At 46.4% G+C, this 18,384-nt stretch overlaps 1 long non-coding RNA gene across 2 annotated transcripts in view; it reads right to left on the bottom strand.

Moving 5' to 3' along the window:
* The window catches only part of LOC146027129 (uncharacterized), a 47,322-nt gene extending 32,318 nt beyond the window's left edge, over positions 1 to 15,004 (bottom strand). Inside the window, exon 1 of one of the 2 annotated variants that reach the window (XR_014454691.1) lies at positions 14,497 to 15,004. This is a non-coding gene — a long non-coding RNA (uncharacterized LOC146027129). Of the gene's footprint in view, positions 1 to 6,126; positions 6,217 to 14,496 lie in introns of those variants that run through there. The other variant, XR_014454692.1, reaches the window with a different exon arrangement.
* Positions 15,005 to 18,384: the final 3,380 nt, after the last annotated feature.

Below are 18,384 nucleotides of genomic sequence, written 5' to 3'. Positions count from 1 at the left end.
ATAGCTTTTTGAACTGGTCTCCACCTCTAATGGTCTTAGCGATATGTTCAACCCCTATCAATTTAAGGCTTTTGGGGTCACTGGAATGTTTCTCAAAAAAATGTTTAGATACACTGTGCATAGTGACTTTATTAATGATATTTAAGCACCGTAGGAATATCATTAATAAAGTCACTATGCACAGTGTATCTAAACATTTTTTTGAGAAACATTCCAGTGACCCCAAAAGCCTTAAATTGATAGGGGTTGAACATATCGCTAAGACCATTAGAGGTGGAGACCAGTTCAAAAAGCTATGTAGGAGAGAAGTTTATTGGATGTATCAGATGAACTGTATCCACCCTAATGGTCTAAACGAAGCTGTAGAATTAAATAGTGTGATTTGAAACCAGTGAGTTACACACTAAAATATTCCTATATTCACAATGAGTCCTTCCTGCCTTATCGGCCTAATTCCTATTATTGTTATTGTTATTATTTTCTTTCATTCCCCCTTTCCCCCCCCCCCTTTTTTTCATCCATCCATTTTTTGCATTTTTTGCATTTTTTTTTCATCTTTGTAATATTTCTTGGTCGTCCTTTTCATTATTCTTCTGCTAAAATTTCATCAATGGGAAAAAAAACGATGCTATATTACTGTCCTGTTATATATTGTATTTTCCTCTTTTATTAACAAACTATATAGGCCAAAGAATGTACAATGTATTAATGTATAAATCAAAAGTGCCCACAAGATGGCGCTATTCTTTGATTATTGCTATTTTTTAATTATTGTGCCTTCCTATAGTCTGTGATAGATAAGCACATAAGTTAACTATAATCTGATCAAATGTCCCTATCAGCTGAATGAGACTCTCTCCTTTAAGCTTTAAAAGTTCTTTCCATTTTTTATGTGTTTATCAAAAGTGAACACATGAAACTTTCATGTCTATATAAAAGTTAAATGTATTAACACTGAGTCACGTGACCATATATAAGGGTTACGAAATAAACGTCTTTTCTTGTATTATGCTCCCTTACATAATAATGATGCGTGTTCAATTTCTCCATATAAGATTGATGCACAATAGATACACAATCTTAGCTTAATTTCCCTCCGTTATTTATGAAATACTATACTTCAGTATGAGGTCTGGAACGCAAGCCTATTGCTAGGCGACCAGACTACATGGTAGAAAAAAACGGAACCTCCGAGGCACCACCTTCAGAACGAGGTCTGGAACGCAAGCCTATTGCGAGGCGACCAGACTATATGAAAGAAACCGGAAGTACACTTCCGAATAGAGGCTTGGAACGCACGCGAACATCGCGCCAGCCTCTCCTATTTAAATCCATCCCGCCCCACGCCTAGTATAGGCTGAATTATAAACACATGACCTGCTACCATAACAACGCCCGATGTTTGAGGAAACAATCTATTGGACACCTGATCGCCGTCCAATGGCGCGTTCCCATTACATATGTTTTTTCTTGCTAAAAGCCTAATATTTTGTTATATTAATATGAAAGTTTATTCTGGGCCTTAAGAGCTCAAAGAGCGCAAACATACATCCAGAATGTAATAGATGCAGAGGGCAACAGGGTACATACCTTCACCCAGATAGCAAAAGTCTTTGAACAGTATTATACTCGACTTTATAACCTAAGAGGAGACTCTTCCTCATCGGACAAACTCTCACTTAAACGGGAAATCAACAAGTATTTAACATCAGTCTGATTTCCAAAGCTCTCTGAAACAGATTTATCCTTACTAGAGAGACCATTCACTATAGAAGAACTAGAACAGGCACTATCTAATACTCCCTCTGGAAAAAGCCCAGGCCCCGATGGTTTCCCTATACTTTATTATAAGACCTTCCGCACGACATTGATGCCTCTTTTTTTAAAGGCGAGTAACGCCATCTCAAAAGATACGATCTTCTCCCCTCAAAGTCTAGAGGCCCATATCTCTATCATCCCAAAAGAGGGAAAGGACCCAGCTCAGTGTTCGAGCTACAGGCCTATCTCGCTTTTAAACACAGACCTGAAGCTATTTGCCAAGCTTCTGGCTTTGCGACTTGGACCCCTTCTCCCTGAATTGGTCCATGGGGACCAGGTGGGCTTCATCAATGGTAGAGAGGCAAAAGACAACACAACTAAGGTGATTGACTTGATTCACTTTGCAAAGCTTGGGGAAGCCCACCTGGTCCTTCTGTCCACTGACGCTGAGAAGGCTTTTGACAGAATAGACTGGACCTTCATGGAAACTCTTCTGGAACATATTGGGTTGGGGCCAAAGTGCTTGCACCGTATCCTGGCCTTATACAGTACCCCCTCAGCCCGAATTCGGGTCAACGGGGCCCTATCGAATACAGTTGGGATTCGAAATGGCACGCGCCAGGGTTGTCCCTTATCACCCCTAATCTTTGTACTATGCATGGAGGCCCTGGCGCGTGCGATAAGAATGAATGACAACATCAGGGGTGTTCAGGTTGGCAGAATTGAACATAAACTGGCTCTTTACGCCGATGACCTTTTGGCAACTATCTCAAGTCCTGCCACATCCCTTCCATCTTTGATGTTGGAGTTCGAGAAATTCGCACTTTTATCTAATTTCAAAATTAACTTCACTAAGTCCGTTGCCCTAAACATTTCTGCCCCAGCTAATATAGTCGAAGGTCTAGAGAGAGCTTTTCCTTTCCACTGGCACCCAACACACATCAAATATCTAGGAGTCGTGTTGTCTAGAGATAATTCAAACCTCTTCCAGCTTAATTTCGTACCTCTGCTTGCCAGTATAAAAGCCTCTTTGTCAAAATGGTCTACACTTCGACTATCCTGGTTGGGCAGAATCAACACGATAAAGATGAACATCCTCCCCAAGATACTATTCTTACTCCAAGCCCTCCCAATTACAATACCCACTTATTTTTTTAAAGAATTACAAAGCATAGTAAATAAATTCGTTTGGTCGAACCGTAGACCTAGGATTTCACAAAAAATCCTTGTCCAAAGTCGAGATAGGGGTGGCCTACAACTCCCCCACTTCCTCAGCTATTACCATTCTGTCCACATTACTAGAATCGTGGAGATGTCTAGACCTGTACAATCTAAACAGTGGCCCGCTATCGAAGGTCACTCGGCGGGAATTTCCCCCCGGGTCGTCCCTTGGCTCCGGAAGACCCCACTGACAAAACATCCAACTCTAACCCCAACACTTTCGTGTTGGAGCAGGTACAGGCAACTTCAGGATTTTGTCCCAGGGGTGTCGCTCCTTACACCACTAATTAATAACCCAGAATTCCCTCCAGGATTTAATTTACGGAACCTCCCTGAACGCTTCTCAATAGATGTGTCATATCTGGGCCAATTGGTGAGTAGAAATGGCTTACGTTCCTTTGAGGACTTGCACAACGAAATTGGTCTCCCGAGGGGTCTCTTCTGGTTCTATCTCCAAATTAGACATTATGTCTCCTCCCTTCCTAAGCGAACTCAAAGTTGGGAACCAACTCCCTTCGAGTCGCTGCTGCTCTCTCGAGAGTACCCAAAACACTTGATTTCAAAATTTTACCAAATATGTCTCAACAACCTCCCAGACAATATGCCGGCATACACTGTGGCCTGGCATAAGGAGCTGGGGCGGGACCTTTCGGGAGATCAATGGAATCAAATATTCAAATATGTCTTTGCATCTTCCTCATCAGTCCAAACATTAGAAACCCAGTACAAGATTTTATCTCGTTGGTATAGATGCCCATCCATACTACATAAAATGAATAACGCTCTACCTGACCGCTGCTGGAGATGTGACCAACACCCGGGCACCCCCTTACACATATGGTGGACTTGCCCTGTTATCCAAAAATACTGGCGCCAGATCCATAACATCTCAGAAAAAATTACGAAATCCTCCCTCCCCTTCAGCCCGGAATTTTGGCTGCTTAATCTTATGGATATGCCCATCTCCCGATATAAGAAATCCTTAATTAGACATCTGTTGAACGCAGCTAGAGCGGTCATACCTTGCCATTGGAAGTCCAAGACACCCCCTCCCATTACTCACTGGTTTCGCAGAGTGGACTTGTATATGTCAATGGAGGACCTGTCATCCTTTCTGAAGGATTCCTCCCCGACCTTCACTGCTACGTGGTTAAGTTGGCTCTCCTATAAAGAGTCCCCGGACTATACTCACTATACCACGTCAGGCCAGATCGATGAGACGTAGTGGTCCTTGGGCGCAATCCCCCCCCTCCCCTCGCCCTCTTTTCCCTTCTCTTCTTCTCCCCTTTCGCCTCCACTATACTGTCACTGCACTACTTCTTCTTTCCCTCACAAAGAATGTACATCTTCTTTTTACAAAAGTGGTAATTGTATTGTATCAATGCTAAAATTGATAAGTATATTCAAATCATACCCCTATATACAAATACTGCACATCTTTTTTGTAAATGTCTTTATTACACTCCTGCTTTTGTTGAAAGTGCATTACATTGTTTTATATTGGAGATGTACTGTGATCTATCTTAATAAAAATTGATTGCATAAAAAAAAAAAAAAAAAAAGAAAGTTTATTCTGGATGCTATTTATCTTACTGTTGCCTTCTATTGTTTTTTACTAATTGAAATTTTAAGTATTAAAGTAAATGAAATGTTCTCCAGTACACAGGTGCACTGTGTTTGATTATCAGACACAGGTATAAATACCCTCAAAGGACTGTTAGCAGCATATCCTTGACAAAGCTGTCCCTAGAGACAGTGAAATGCGTTGGAAGCTGCTTGCTCATATTGGCCTCTCACTGCCATTGCCACACTGCGGTACCTGGATCCAACCAGCCGTTTACCACCTTATATTTCGTGAAGAAAAAAACTTTCTTTCTGAGATCCACCACCTGGCTCCATATTTGCTATTATCAAGCGGAGAAGATTTCATCCACAACCCCACACGGAGATCACAGCTTTTTCAGCAGTCCTAAATGGACACAAGACTCCCAAGGGACAAACAGTGGTAATTATTTCTATCTTCCAAATTCGCTGAGTTTTTTCCAATTGGAGACTTTACATATCATCTCAGTTCAAAAAGAACTTTATTGGGTCCCCACTGAGTTACCCATCCCACGGCACATATAGGACGGATCCTATTAACATCTTACAAAAAGTGGCATTCACTGAGGGCCTGAGCTTTTATTCATATTTTTATTGTGTATTTCCTTATTATATTGGTTTATTTATTGTCATAATTGTGTGTAATAAATTTTTATATTGATTTTCCTCATTGGCAAGCGCTACCTTATTTTTCTTTTCAGAGGAGAGGAAGTGTTGGGGAATGGGATGCAGAGAGCAGGTGGTGGCAGCAGAGAGAGGAGAGGAAGTGTTGGGGAATGGGATGCAGAAAGCAGGCAGTGGTGGCATAGAGGAGAGGAGGGGAATGAAACGCAGAAAGCAGGTGGAAGTAGCAGAGAGAGGAGAGGAGCTGACTGGTAATGGGATGCAGAAAGCAGGTGGTGCAGCAGAGAGAGGTGGTGACAGGGAATAGGACAAAGAATGCAGGCGGTAGTAGTATAGAGGGGAGAGGATGTGTTGGGCAATGGGATGCAGAAAGCAGGCTGTTTGCAGCAGAGGGAGAAGAGGAGGCTATGGGGAATTGAATGCAGAAAGCAGGTGGTGTCAGCAGAGAGAGAGGAGAGGAAGTGATAGGGGAATAGGAAGTAGGAAGCAGGTGGTGGCAGTAGAGAGAGGAGAGGAGGTGACCAAATGGGATGAAGAAAGCAGGCGGTGGCAGCAGAGACAGTAGGTGAAGGGAAATGGAACTCAGAAAGCAGGCGGTGGTGGCAGAGAGAGCAGAGGAGGTAATGGGGAATGGGACACAGAAAGCAGGCGGGGGTGGCAGATAGAGAAAAGGAGGTTATGGGTAATGGGACGCAACAAGCACGCAGTGCTGGCAGAAAGAGGAGTTGACATGACTTTCCATAGTCTCCCACTCATCCTGTTATACAGGGTGAAGGATGGTGGTACATCAGTGTTCACCGCTCATAGCCTGCCCATACACACTAGGAGATTTTGAGTTAAAAGTAGCTCAAAACGGAAAAAGTGGCAACTTTGAGCTCAAAAGCGCCTAGTGTGTATGGGCCTTAACTTTCCTCCACATACCTAACCAACTTTATCATTAGTGTACACCAGCCAACTTCTGTCGCTCTCCAACTTGTGATGTCACAGAGGCAAGCGGGCAGTGTCTGTATACTTCTGTATGCCTTGAGTAAATAAACATTTTATTAGAAAAATAAAAAACACTTTTGCATGTGTATTTATATAAATACAACTAGAGAACCACAAGTGCCAGTTTACCCTGGGATCTGTAGTTTATTATCTCCTGCAGCAATTAATAAATTGAAATCTTGCTAAATAGGCTTCAGTGTATACAATATAATGAGTTATGCGGACCCTAGAAACCAGTATATTTGCGCATGCCCTGGTCCCATAGATGTTTGTGGGCAGCTGACGGTACTGCCGGATCCAATGTGCTGGAGCCAAGGTCCTCTGTCCCCTGCATACTGCAGCATGGAACGCCCCCTGTCCAGGATGGTAGAAGACATCGCTACTCACAGATCTTTTATTATTGAAATAACATCTGCTGGAAGTTTACATTCTCTCTCAATATTTGTACAACTTCTTTTTATAATAAATTCTATCTATTGTACCCATCACCCTTATTTCTCTGGTTTATTTATTGCTCCTATATTACATATATTATAATGCCTTAAGAGCGTGATCTCTCATCCTGTGATGTGAATACATTTCTAATTCCAGGAATACACAATGCCATAACAAATGGAATATGGGGTGTTGGGATACTTGCAGACGTACTATTACAGTACTGTGATTCTTGATGTGACCCAAACTTGAACCAATACTCTGAATGAATTAGTCGGGTGGTCAGGATTAGTATCAGGTTCCCACAGACCTCAGTGTCCGCACAATGAAGCAGATCGGCTTTCTGGACATTGGAGTCTGGCAATCTGTCCACAGGGATTACAAGTTGCCTATAAACCCTGTATTTAATGTACATGTCACCCTTGTTCTGTCCTAATATTCTATTACTATTCTTGATCTAGATCTACAACAAAACTCAAAAGGTCGATATGGGGTTTTCAAAAGGTCGACACAGTGACATGGACACCGTATCGGTGCATCACGTCCCCTCGCATGGCTGGCTGTGCTCACCATACTTCGGGCACGGTGCCTCGTTACGCTCGGCACACTATTTATTCTCCCTCCACGCCCTAGTGGATGGTAGGGCATGAAAATCCACATGTCGGCACATGTCAGCAAAAAAAAACATGTTGGCCTTTTGGCTGTCGACCTTCCCCATGTTGACCTAATTCTTGTGTCGACCTAATGACTCTGTCGACCTAGACCCATGTCAACCTTTTAAGGCTGTTGACCTTCACACGCACGCACGTCCCAGTCTCTCGGCAGGGACGCTGCGTGTCCCAGCCCATCTCCGCTTCAGACGGGCAGGGTTAGGGGGCGCTCGGGGCGGCAAGGGCGACGGCGGGGGAGGCGGTGGGGACCGGAGGAAGGCTCCGTTTCCCAGGGGGTGCGCTGTATGTCTATTTTGCTTCAAATCGAACAGAAATTTAACGTATTAGATTTTCATTCGATCCCCAATACGCGGCACCGTGGCATCGAAATCAAATAGAAAAATAGACTGTGCGGCAAGACCATATAGTACAGATCTGTACTTTACAGTCTAAATCGAATGTGTACTCGCAACATTCGATCCGATCCCAATTTATTCGGGACTGAATAGAAAGTATATTGCACCGTGTGTACACCCCATAACAGCGCTCTGGTAATCCCTCCTCACCAACTTGTTTCCATACCAGGTGCATATTCCTCAAGTCATGCCATGGGATCAGGCTGCCATAAAGCACGGCTATTGCTGCTCTGATCTGGCAGGACGTATGCCTTCACCGACAATTGAATTCCTCCACTAAATCTGCATCTGAAAACTATAAACCAAATCAATATAACAAATCATTGTCAAATCATTGGATTATTTATATGGACAAATTATATTGACCCCAGATCTTACCAGCTTTTTGGGGGCATTTCTCAAGGATTTGCCTTAGTTTGCCTCAGGCCAAAACAAACGTGGGTAATATAGGAGCCCAGGAGATACAGCAGTGCACCACACACTGATAGAGATGGTCTGACATCATTCCTAGGGGACGTCACTAGTCTGCGTGCTGCTGCTTTAAGGATGATATTGAAAGTGACAGTCACCTCCTCAGGCCACATACTGTTATGGGGCCTACACATGGGGAGATTTCAGCCTAATTTCTCAGCAATCTGACCAGATCGCTGAGAAAATGACCCTACATCTCTCAGTGTGTAGCGATAGCGATATGTGGACCCTTGCGGGGTTGTGCCGCTCATTAGGGGGTGCGCGCACTTATGCTAGTTACATGCACATGGGCCGTATGACTGGCGAGTCCCTGAGCTCTCATACACGTGTGTTTAGCAGCGTTACAAAGTGAGCTACATGTGTATTAGTGCAGGGCACCTGGAACCTTTAATCAGGCCCTGTACTAAACCCCTCGGCCTACAACTCCCCACATACTGTACTTATGGTCGGGATTCCGGAGCTGGCATCTCCACTGATGTCAGGATTCCAAGGACGGTGTTGTGGCTGCCCATTGGGATTCTGGGGCCGATATTCAACCACCATGTCGACCTTGTGCATGTCAACCTAATTCCTGCAGACTGTGATCCACATCCAAACTGAGAGCCACAAATGACCTGATGTAGAAATGTAGAACTGCATAATACAGGTTACTGGTATATAAATACAGAAAATGATCGGCGTATATTTATATATCAGACAACTAGCACAGTGCGCGATTCCTTCTGTAGTAGGATACGCGGATCATCATTGGCCACTGTCTGTCGTGGGACAATCACAGAACGTAGATTCATGTCACCCTCCCTGCTGGCAAAGCATCTGACGTTACATCAGGGTTGCCGACTTTTACAGTCTCCTCTCCGGGAGAACCCTGGAAAGGAGACTGTCAGCAGCACTTCTGGAGGGCGGGGCTGATGGAGAGATCATTAGTCCCTGCCCCCAGTAATGCAAATCCTGCAATTTGTGTGTCTGTGTGTGTGTGGAAGGGGCAGGGCTAAGTAAATGTGATTTGCATATTTAGACCCGTCCCCTCCGCCGACCATTTTAAATTTAAAACTCTGCCACCGGGGAAATGCGGGGGTCTGCCGGTATCTGGGAGGGTTGCCCACCTGTCCGGGGGGCTGGGAGGGGGACATGATTTTCGGGACCTTCCCAGCCATTCCGGGAGAGTAGGCAACTCTGCGTTACATATACATGACTGAACAGTTAGAGAAGCTGCTGGCCCACGGGCTACCAAGTATCAGTAACTGGGATAAAAAAATATGGGTGTGGTATAAAAACCCGACAGTCGGGATTCCGGCAGTCATTAGTCAGACGTCGGAATCCCGACTGCACAGCGTGGGGAGCGCAATGAAGCCCCTTGCGGGCACGGTGGCGAACTGAGCTCGCCACCTATTTTATTCTCCCTCTATGGGGGTCGTGGACCCCCACGAGGGAGCAGTCGGGATTCCGACGTCGGAGTAATGACTGTCGGAATCCCGACTGTCGGGGAGCCATCCGGTTTCCAAAAAATATATATATTTTAGGTTAAATGTACTAGGCGGGACCCATAAATGATACATCACGTATGGTTAAAAACAGGATGGATTCTCAGTTGTCCAGCGCTCTCAACCGCAGCTGGATTGCTAACCAGGAGCACCACTCCTTAACACATATACAAAAAACAAAAGTAGAGGGTAGCTTCCCAGCGCTGGTTGGATCTAGTAAATGTTAAATGCCCAATATCCTCCAGTAGATATCCTATAGGACCACACTGACCTTGGTGTTGGTCCCTATATGCACAAAAAGGTTTCTTTTATTGGCTCAAACTCATAGGGTCTTGTATACTCAGGGTGTGAGGAAGGATAATATTCGAAACGCGTTGGTGTATATGGAAGGAGATACAGACAACTCCTGGATAGACCCTGGCCATCGGTCCCACCTGCTCCCTACTCAATCCGGATGAGAGGTTTTTTGTGGTGGCAATCCAGAGTTCCCCTATCCTTTTTCCCATTTTTTAAACTTTTTTTACCTGTATTGGAGTTACTTTTTATTCGCAATAAACCGTCCTGTTTTTGGAAAAACACGCCTCTTGATTCCGGGGATCCATTATACCGGCTGGGACGTATCAAAGAAACCCCTATGTGAACATAGGGTATTTCTATCAGGTCAGTAATATCTGCGGCAGATTACATGTGTGTCATAGAGAGTTGGAACTCCTTAAAGAAACCGTGATGTGCACATAGGGACCTAACATCAGGTCAGTTGTAATCTCCCCGTGTTTTGAATAGAAGTATACAAGACCCTATGAGTTTGAGCCAATAAAATAAACCTTTTTGTGCATATAGGGACCAACACCAAGGTCAGTGTGGTCCTATAGGATATCTACTGGAGGATATCGGGCATTTAACATTTACTAGATCCAACCAGCGCTGGGAAGCTACCCGATACATCACGTATGGTGTCAATGCTGTACAAAGATCATGTAGGAACCACTTCATTAAAAACACATTAGGTACGTACAGTATATACAGTGCAGTATTACTACTGTATTAAACAGTTTATTTTACATTTACCAAAAATCATCTTAAAAAAATCTATGGACAACTTGTGGGGGTACGGATCATTAGGTCTACAAGAGAATGGTCAACAAGCATTGGGTCGCCACCATTAGGTTGACATGCAGAAAGGTCGACATGGGTCTAGGTTGACAGGTCAGTAGGTCGACATGGGCAAGGTCAACAGTCAAAGGTCGACATGGGGTTTTCACTCTTTTTTTACCCGAATTTTGACACAGAAAACATGGACACTGAACCGTAGCACCACGTCTCCTCGCTTCGGGCTACGCTCGGCACACAATACCGCCTGTTGGCGCATGTCGGCTCAAAATACTGTGAAAAACACCATTTCGACCTTTTGACTGTCGACCTTGCCCATGTTGACCTAATGTTTGTGTTGACCTAATGACCTGTTGACCTAGACCCATGTCGACCCAGACCCATGCGGACCTAGACCCATGTCGACCTTTCTGCATGTTGACCTAATGGTGTCGACCCAATGCTTGTCGACCTAATGACCAGGGCAGGTTTGTCCTGTCCCAGCAAAACCCACCACAGATCGTAGGAGGCCGCAGCCCCCCCTCACCTCCGCTCCGGCATTAGTATGCTCGGGGATGTTTTGCGGCGGCTCAGGAGGACTCGGGAGCCTGAACTCTCCCGAGTCCCCCCAAGTCGCGCCGACCATCCCCGAGCCTGCCGCCTACATCACTGATGCATATAGTGAATGGCAGCTGGCGGCAGGGGAGCTCCGGCGTACGATCGCCGGAACGGAGGGGGGGGGGCGACAGAAGTGGCAGGGGGGGTGACGGGGGGGGGACTCCTAAAGGTAGTGCGCCAGTGGTGCTCCGCTGGACCCACCACTGGCTTGCACCTAATGCAAAGTGGTATGCCCAGAAATTTTCTGGGACAGCCCGCTGCGGCAGCGCAGCTGAGCCCGGAAAATTTCCGGGCATATCACCCAAGGGGGTTAAAGGCCGATGTCAGGGAGGTTAGGGGCAGTGGCATAACAATAACCCCGCAGCCCCCGCGGTAGTGGAGAGGCGCTGTGTAAGTGCGGGCGCCGGGGGGCTGTGGGGCTATTGTAACGCTGCTGCCACCAAAGACCCGCAGATTTGCTGTGGTCCCGGCTCCCCTCTGCGGCTATGGAGACGGATCATCTTAAAATGTCCGCCCCCATATAGCAGACTGTTCTCTGAAACTCACGAGTGACCTGGTGCCATATGCTGCTGCACAAGTACTGCACAATATAAGTGGACAACTGATGGTTGGATCCGGCATAGGTAAAGTGGACATTGTAGTACCATCACCTTCTACACAGCCGGCAGCCGAGGAGTCTCGCTGCTTAATACCATCTGCACAGTGCGCCTGTGACACGGCCGTCAGATGCACAGAGCACTCTCCTCTCCCGACTAAGCCCGCTGGACGGAAAACAGTCTATTACAGTGAGGAGAGCGGCATCCGCCCACACTATCAGCATTGTGAAGCCGAGCACCGGCAATACAGACTGTTCTGATCACCACCGGTCACGGGTAAGACTGCTCCGTTAAAGAGCACCTGTATCCCACAAAGATTCCCCCAACCCATACCTCTGCTCTTTCCCCAATACCATCTGGGAACCGCGCATACTTAAGAGACTGGGAGCCGTATTTCTTTATCAGTGAGATACGTACTGATTCACAGATAGCCCCGTTCTATTAAGAACCTGCATAGAGCACGCTATTACCATTGGCCAATGTGTCTGCATGTTTGTGTTGTTTTAGTTTGTTTATAATACCTTATTTTAATGTTCTATTAATGTTTAGAGTGTTAATACATTTTTATTGTGTACATACGGCGCCTACTGGTACTTCTATTTCACTCCTGTAAACTTTTGAGGGCGGCATCCCTCCACCATAAGGCGGCCATTTGCACACAGCATACAAACACCTGCCCCTAGCGCTCAAAACTTCTGTTTCTTGTTCTCTGAAACTGTCTGCTGTATTTTGTGATGGTCTGTTTTTCAGCAGAAGCTATTGCTTATTTGTGTGATTTGAAAGGTGTATACAATATAAGCTGCGTCCTAGGACATCCCTGACACATCTGATGGCTACATTAGCCTTGCGGTCGGGCAAGCCAGTCCCTGCAGGCAGAGGCGTAACTAGAAGCTTGTGGGCCCCATAGCAAAATCTTGATAGCCCCCCTCACCCATGTGAGAAAAACACATCTGTCTACACATGGAATAAAAGGGGGGCAGGGAGAGACGCAGGGCGGTAGGATGGGAACAGATAGACGCGGGGCGGTAGGATGGGAATGGAGAGACCCAGAACGGTAGGATAGGGACGGAGAGACGCAGGATGGTAGGATGAGGACGGAGAGACGCGGGTCCGTAGGATGGGGACGGAGAGACGCGGGCCGTAGGATGGGGACGGAGAGACACAGGGCGGTAGGATGGGGACGTAGAGACGCGGGTTGGTAGGATGGGGACGGAGAGACGCAGGGCGGTAGGATGGGGACGGAGAGAAGCGGGGCCGTAGGATGGGGACGGAGAGACGCAGGACGGTAGGATGGGGATGGAGAGACGCGGGGCCATAGGATGGGGACGGAGAGACACAGGGTGGTAGGATGGGGACGGAGAGAAGCGGGCGGTAGGATGGGGACGGAGAGACGCGGGGCCGTAGGATGGGGACGGAGAGACGCAGGGCGGTAGGATGGAGACGGAGAGACGCAGGGCCGTAGGATGAGGACGGAGAGATGCAGGACGGTAGGATGGGGATGGAGAGACGCAGGTCGGTAGGATGGAGACGGAGAGACGCAGGGCCGTAGGATGAGGACGGAGAGACGCAGGACGGTAGGATGGGGATGGAGAGACGCAGGTCGGTAGGATGGGGGCGGAGAGACACGGGCGGTAGGATGGGGACGGAGAGACGCAGGGCGGTAGGATGGGGATAGAGAGACACGGGGCCGTAGGATGAGGACGGAGAGACGCAGGGCGGTAGGATGGGGACGGAGAGACGCAGGACGGTAGGATGGGGGCGGAGAGACGTGGGGCGGTAGGATGGGGACGGAGAGACGCGGGGCCATAGGATGGGGACGGAGAGACGCGGGGCCGTAGGATGGGGACGGAGAGACGTGGGGCGGTAGGATGGGAACGGAGAGACACAGGGCAGTAGGAAGGGAAAAGATAGATGCAGGGTGAAACTGAGGGGGGTAGAGAAATGCAAAACACAGGACCTGAGATCCCTACACAAACTACAGTATTGTTTTGTGCCTGATAAAAGACCCCTCATGAATCATGATCCATGAGGAAGCCCTGGAAGAAGAGTACTTAACTGGGGGGATGGGTGGAATCAGCCTGACACTGCACAGTGACTCACTCTTACCTTATCTGTGCAGCAGAAGTCACCCTCCATCTCCTTCTGTCTGTCCCAAATCCATGAGCACTGCAGATTGTAGTGATGGGTAGTTCGTGAATGATTAGATCAAAATGAACTAATCTTCAAAGTGAACTAAATCGTTCAGATCACTGCTCTGGCAAAGATTAGTTCATTTAGTTCACCAGGAAGTAAAGCAAGTGGGAGGTGTAACACAGACAGACAGAGCCCAGTGTAACACAGACAGACAGAGCCCAGTGTAACACAGACAGACAGAGCCCAGCAGATCCATAAGGCTCATTTACTGGATCTTTCCTTCCTGAATCTAAAGTTAAAAGTACAACAAAGCCCAGCAAATACAGATCTAATAAAGGAAAAATATGCACTGCCTAGACAAAGTCTATGTGTGGTGTGTCTGTGAGTGAGCATGTGTGCTCATGCTGCTCACCTTTCTGTGATACTATCATTATATGATTAGTTCAGATGTCCAAACACTTGCTGCTGCTTCTGGTACTGGGTCCTGAGCATACTGCTGGGCTAAATCTTCTGCTGGGACCTGTGTAGGAGCTTCTGCAGCAGCCATGTTATCAGCTCTCATGCAATACACAGGAGGCAGTACATGTTAGCTGCCAAAGATGGCAGTGCTGAGCTCACACATGGTCTGGACTCTGCGGATCCAAATGAACTACATTGTCCTGATGACTCATGAGTCCTGCAAATAGTTCAGTAGTTCAATTAGTTCACTGATCATACAGATCCCTGAACTAATCTCTGACTATACACCATAATGAGACTGTACAGTACCTGTGAGCTACCATGTGTGGCACTGCTGTGCTCAGGCACATGTATTGTGTGTATGGAGCCACAGACACAGTGCTGGCTGCTGCATGTTATACAGTGTACTGTAGTAGCTCTGTTTACTCCACATTACAGTCAGAGATGGATATGTATGAACCTTCATGATGCATACAGTGGAGCAGTTGCCCCTAGCAACCTATCAGCAACTGGTTACTTTGCAAAGTCTCTACTTTATCTCTCTCCAAGGTCAGTTACATTGGGGCAAGGAGACACATTTTTTTTCTAATTACTGTATTTTAAAAGCAGAAAAAAATTGACTTATTAAATTACTCTGAATTTGGGTATTTTACTTGCATATTATGGAAGGTAAAATAATAACCACAATGGGGTTAATATTGCAGAGCTCAACAATAAACATGTCACTAGAAGGGTGCTGTATAACTTATTGCTTTTCTAAAATAGAAAATAATCTGATTTATTAAACATACAGTATATGATCATTCTAACAAGACTAAACTCCTACAATGAGCTGGTATTACAATGCCTGCTCTGTGAGTCATAATCTAGTCTAGTTCATCTAGATCCATGCACTCCTCTCAGTCTCTCAGTCAGTGCTGGAATAATGAACTAAATGAACTAGATGAACTAATCTTCTGATCTAATCTTTTGGGTGAACTAGATCATAATGAACTAGTCACCAAAACGAACTAGATTTCCCATCACTAGCAGATTGTGGTGGTGAGGAATCTACACACTTGCTGGAGGGGATACGTCCGTGCTGCTGGATGTACTAGGGCAGGGGCGGGGCTTCTGTGGACTGCTCATCGCTGCCTCTTCCTGTTGTGCAGGAGCTTCCATGCTGCCCTGCACAGTGTCTGACTGACTCTGACAGGGGGGAGCGCAGCAGTATAGAAATAATCCTGAGCATGATACAGTACTCCCTCATGGCAGCCCTGGAACTACAGGCAGCCAGCCCCTCTATAGGTGTCACTGTGACTGCTGCAAGGAGGGATGATGAAGGACAGACAACGGAGGTAGGAGGCAAAGCCGCTTCATGTGCAGCCAGTGTGTGGCTGATGGACGCGCAATGATTATGTTTGTACAATCAGCGGCAGCCGCACACTGCTGGCGCCGCTGCTAGGTTTCAGAGTCTGCACTTGTAGCAGCTTCACCTCCTACCTTCGTCCAGTAAGTATCATGCCGAGATATATTAGCAACTATAGAGAGTGCAGTGGGTTGGGCTATAGAGAGTGCACCCAACAAAATAAAAAAATTAATATTGGGGGGTGAATAATTCAGAAAGAGGACAGGGATTTGATATCAACCCTTGCTTAGACAAAACAAAAACCCATCAACCATTTGCTCCATCAGAGGTGTGGTGGTGGTGGCGGCAGGGGGGGCTCTGGGAAACCACCCTGCTGCCCCTATATAATAATAATAACAGCAGGACACCACGGGTGGCTACACCTCTATAATAATAATAATTATAGTAACAACACTGCAGGCTGCTCCCCCTGTATAATAATAACAGGACACCACTGGCTGCTTCCCCTGTATAATAAAAATAGGACACCACAGGCTGCTCCAACTGTATAATAATAGGACACCACAGGCTGCTCCCCCTGTGTCCCCAGTAATCTAATGCTGCTAGCTACTGTAGTGATGAGAACACTGGGACAGCATGAGGTGACAGTGACACAGGGAACAGAGCAGAGAGCAGGGAACCGAGTTGCGGTGCCCCATGCACAGCGCACATGAGGAGGAGTGTTGGCTAATCCTGTTTTGCACCAGAACAAAGCTGCCTGACCCTGGATAGGCTGATCTCCTGCTAGCAGCGCTTCCCACATAGCCTGCTGTTCGCCACTGCCCACCTCACCCTGCATAGAAGGAGCTTTCCTGACTTCTTCCATCTGTCCCTCTTCATGGGCCAGCAGATCCTGTTGTGGAGTATGCAGGAAACGCTGCAGAGCCGACCAGGAGCCGCCACTGATGCTGGAGACGGATGTGAGGCGATGAAGCTCCGTCTCCAAGACAGGCTTCCGCCATTACCGGTAGTGCAGCGGGAGGCTGTCCAGGAATTTCCAGTCACCCGAATTCCGTGAGAATCACGGAATCTGGGTGACTGGAAAAGCCTACTGGAGGGTTGCCACCAAATCCAGGAGAATCCCAGAAATCCGGGAGAGGTGACAACCCTAAGTACAGTACTTCACAGGAGAATGCTTTGCAGGTCTCACAATTACAAGTGAAATAATTATCTTCACCTGTGGATCTTTTCACATGTGTTAGTGAGTAATGTGCACCTGTTAGGTGGTCTGGAAAATGGGATCTGTGTGTGGTCCTGGGGGGGCAACTTTGAGAACCACTGCATTAGGTCGACAAATACAAAATAGTTGACTGATTAAAGGGCCGACAGTGGTTAAGGTTGAAAGGTACATACTGGAATTTGTTTCCATTTTTTGGGTCAAATCTTGTATGATTGGTAATATGTGACCACCATCATTAGAAACATATACCCTGGTGGGTTTGCTTCGCTCGTTACCCTCTGTTCCCCCAGGTTATGATTTCCAATTGTAGTAATTGTGGAAAGCAAAACCTAAATTTGGGACATGGGGAAAAAAAGCAAAAACATTCAGTATATCAACCATTCATGTGTTGACCTGTAATCTCTGCCTATTTATTTATTATTAACAGTTTCTTATATAGCGCACACATATTCCGCAGCGCTTTACAGAGTATATTTGAACATTCGCATCAGTCCCTGCCCCAGTGGAGATTACAATCTATATTCCCTACCACGTGTACACGCACACATTGGCACCTCTGCACAATTCTAGGGTTAATTTTGTTAGGAGCCAATTAACCTACCTGTATATTTTGGAATGTGGGAGGAAACCAGAGTACCCGGAGGAAACCCACAATGGGGAGAATATACAAACTCTGCACAGTTAGAGCCATGGTGGGAATGGAACCCATGACTTCAGTGCTGTGAGGCAGTAATGCTAACCATTACACCATCCGTACTGCCCATGCGACCTGTTATCTATATTGTGTTAGCCTACTGACTATATTGACGTATACACGGTCCATCATTTGGATTACCAGTGAGAGCAGGTGATGATTACTCGCATGTTTTGTTAAACTGATAACTGGAAACTTGCATGTGATTTATATTTTATTATAAATAACTGAATCATATGCAGCAGATTGGGAAAAGTTCTCCAAAAATAAAGTACAATTTTGGATGACCATTCGTCAGGATTGGTTGCGTGTGGTTCGATTGTATGTTTTTTGTTTGTTGTCTGCAGTGATTGGAGGAGAGTTACTGGTTTCCAGAGAGACTTTTCCCTTATCCGACGCGACTTGTGATGCCTGTGAGCTGGAAGATTCTCTGGAAACTTTCTTATAGGTGCTTTGTAAAATGACAGGGATGGAGGTAATGGTCTGTACCGAGCGGCTTGTAACTTTTTTATTGTCCTCTATGGATTTTTTATACATGAGGTATGCCTTCTCTAAATCATCTCTTTCTTGCTGGGTCTCC

This window comes from Crinia signifera, chromosome 8 (assembly GCF_055691185.1).
Source record: "Crinia signifera chromosome 8, ASM5569118v1, whole genome shotgun sequence".
NCBI classification, from domain to species: Eukaryota; Metazoa; Chordata; class Amphibia; order Anura; family Myobatrachidae; genus Crinia; species Crinia signifera.
Note: the sequence above shows the minus strand (reverse complement) of the source record. Positions and strands in the feature narration are given on the sequence as shown.